Source organism: Halyomorpha halys, unplaced genomic scaffold (genome assembly GCF_000696795.3).
Source record: "Halyomorpha halys isolate HHAL.00 unplaced genomic scaffold, Hhal_1.1 Scaffold140.1, whole genome shotgun sequence".
NCBI classification, from domain to species: Eukaryota; Metazoa; Arthropoda; class Insecta; order Hemiptera; family Pentatomidae; genus Halyomorpha; species Halyomorpha halys.
This window is the reverse complement of record NW_027105790.1, coordinates 715,171-718,825: the sequence shown is the minus strand read 5'-3', so window position 1 is coordinate 718,825 and position 3,655 is coordinate 715,171. Positions and strand designations below refer to the sequence as shown.

The following is a 3,655-nucleotide window of genomic DNA, read 5'->3' as shown; positions in this document are numbered from 1 at the left end:
CGTTACCAAATTCTTGTGATAGGTTTTAATATTTTAAGAATTGGGAAAAATACAATGTAGAACAAGGCTCAAAGTAATAGATATAAACGTTCTGACCAATTTTTCAAAAGTTAGATACAATTCTGAAAAATATTTAAGACGTTTAGGGCCGCCCGTAGCTCAGTGGTTAAGACACTTTGTTGTCTAATGGCGGTGCCGGTTCGAATCCAACCTGTGGCGTTGACTCTATTCATTGAGTGGTGGTCCCACAAAATGAAAAACTTTGACCTCAAATCATGGTTAGGCAGTATAGGACTCCAATGGGAGTCTTGGCCGTAAAAAAAAAAATAAAATATATATTAATATCTTTAATATTTTTAAATGAGTTTATACAGAAAATTACGTTTATTATAGAAATCACAGGTTTCTGCAATAAATCTTATTTTAGTTGGGTTACACTTCAGTATTTGTAGCACATCTCTTCATATCTCTGTTCGTGTAAAGATATTTATGGAACAATTATAAATATTTTGAATGAGGTTAACTCAACAAAAAATCTGTTCTTATTGCTCCAAAGTTTACACGCTAAAATTAAACCCATACTGCGAAATCTAAAGTTTCGTTTAGATATTAATATAAGTGGAGTGGAATAACCCTTCTCTCTTTCAAAGCAAAAGTGAAGCCAAAAATAATTTCAACTCGTCCTTTCCACATTATCAGCTGTATACTGCCCCCCCTGGTAATTCCCTTTCTTACAATCACCTTGACTCTTTATTCCGATCCTTCGGATCGCGCTTCATTGCTGGAGGAGACTATAATGTCAAACATCAACGATGGGGATGTCGTACATCCAATACCCGTGGTAATATCCTTTCCGAATCCTAACCTCCAAAGGTTATTCTATCCTCACGCCCATGAGTCCTGCTTATTGACCTACATCTCTCAAGAAACGTCCAGATAGATATATTTATCACCTCCCAGATTTCATATTCCCGGACCATTATCGAATCTATAGATGACCTTTCCTCAGACCACAGTCCAGTTATTCTTTCCTTACATTCGAGCTTCGTTCGTAAGAAGTTTCCTTACATTCTCCTCCCTCATTGATTAAAGGACTAGTTGACTGGGACAAATTTCGTAATGATTTGGAAAACAAACTGGACTTAAAAACTCCACTTAAAACTAAACATGACATTGACGAAGCAATAAAAAACTCACAGACTCTATAAGAATTTGTATATACGACAACACGACGACCAGTAAAATTATTAATACCATACGTACTAACTTGCCACATCACATTCGCATCTTATTAAAGGAAAAACGCAGAGCAAGAGCGAAGTAGCACAGGACTAGATATCCCACAGATAAAACATATTATACTACATTGACAACAAACTCAAAGCAGAAATTTAAAAAATTGAAAATACAAAATCTAACTAACTTAACTCAAAACCTTATCACTACTGACAAATCTTTATGGACGGCCACTAAGAAGCTTCTTAACTTCAAAAATTGTAATCACCCTCTTCTTACTGAATCACAAACTCGGACGATGAACTAACTCAGGTTTTCGGTCAGCACCTTTCAAAAACATTTGACCCACACCATGACATTCTTAATCCAACCCACATCGAATACATTGAAGAAGAATTGAATATTCCACTCCAAATGACCCTTCCTCCTAAAGCATTTCATCCTTCAGAGATATCCAACATCATTCAGAAGTTACCTTCCCGCAAAGCTCCTGGTTATGACCTAATTACATCCCTTATTCTAAAACATCTTCCTCGAAAATCTGTTCTATTCCTCACCTACATCTACAATGCTGTTCTCAGATCCACTTATTTTCCTGACCCATGGAAATTATCCATAATCAAAATGATTCCCAAACCCCAAAAGCCGCCTGAATACCTATCCTCCTACCGTCCTATCTCTTTGTTACCTATCATTGGAAACATCCTTGAGAAACTCATCTTAAAACGCCTGTACCCTATCCTTGATTCCAACCACATAATCCCAGACCACCAGTTTGGATTCCGAACATTCCAATCCACTATCCAGCAATGCCATCGTGTGGTTGATGTTGTCTCGCCTTCATTAAAGCGCGGAATGTACTGCTCGGGTACCTTTCTTTTTGATCGACAGGCTTTTGATCGAGTCTGGCACCCAGGACTGCTATACAAGATCCGTAAATTCCTACCCCCTGCATACTTTCTTATTATCCGTTCTTATCTTTCCGAAAGATTATTTCAAGTAAATTACAAAGGCGCTTATTCATCATCCCTATCGTCAGTCTGCTAGTGTACCTCAGGGTAGTGTCCATGGCCCTATCCTTTATAAAGTTTTCACAGCTTACATCCCAACCCATCCTAACACTACCCTCACCACGTATGCCGATGACACATGTCTATTGTCAGTGAACAATGATCCTTCCATTGTATCTGAATCCATCCAATCCCACATCACCATCCTCGAAGAATGGTGCCAAAACTGGAGGATTAAAATAAATTCCAATAAATCCCACCAAATCACATTTACCATTCGTCGTAAACCTTCGTCTTGCCCTACAGTATCTTTTAATAATATCCCACTCATTCCTGTTGAACAGATCCGTTACTTAGGACTAAATCTGGACAAACGACTGACATGGAATCCTCATACAAGACTGAAAACACAGGAAACTGCTCGTCGATATCGACTATTACAACATTTACTAGACAAACGGTCTAAATTGCCAATCCATTACAAAAGACTGATCTACATGACTATCATATGGCCTATCTGGACATACGGAGTTGAGCTTTGGGGCTCCACTAAACCCTCACATTCCTCCCGAATCCAATCCTTACAGTCCAAAATCCTACGTAAAATCGTTAATGTTCCTTACTTTGTCACAAATCAAGTCATTCATCAGGACCTCATGTCACTATGTCACCTACAGCAACTTTACTTGTTGTATATATGTGTATACAGTTGTAAATAATAATAAATAAATTATTTTTAAAAAAACAAAAAAAAACTTTTAATGAAGGATTTTGTCTTGCATTGGCTGCTTTTGGTATGAGCTTAAAGCCAATAGATTTTTAAGTTTAAGTGTTCCCTGGGGTTTGTCACATCCCAGTTAAAGATAAAGATATCGTAAAGAAACGGCTAACTGTGATTTCCTATCAGAAGACATTTACACGATACTAAATATGTACATCAACTACTTTCATTTAAAACCTAGTTTATATTTTAAGTAAAAATGGTTATATAGATATCGAACTATTACTACTTGCGGTTTTTCTTATGAACAGAAAACAATCCGCTGTTGGATCTCTTCATTGAGAAAACAGGACCGAATGCTACCTCCAACATATGATATGTTTTATTCATGTAAGAGAAAAGCTTGGGCTTCGGAATAGTTCCATCGGTATGAATTATTGAGTCAGCAATAAATTGCAACAGTGTATGGCCTCTTTTAGTAAGGGCATCTCGAGCGGCCTGTGACCTGAGTTATAGAGGGGGAGGGTACACTGGAGTTGATTCATTCGCTCGGGTCGAAGCACCACTAGTTGGTAGTTCATCTGTTCAGGCGGTATTAGTAATATGTATATCTCAATATCTTCTTTACTTAGCGAAAACATCTGCGGCAAAATTTTTCGAAATAATGAATGATAATGTGTATGTAGAG

The 3,655-nt window shown here is 37.4% G+C and overlaps 1 protein-coding gene across 1 annotated transcript in view; it reads right to left on the bottom strand.

Moving 5' to 3' along the window:
- The window catches only part of LOC106678398 (adhesion G protein-coupled receptor E4), a 551,070-nt gene that overhangs the window by 63,224 nt on the left and 484,191 nt on the right, over positions 1-3,655 (bottom strand). The window lies entirely within an intron of this gene.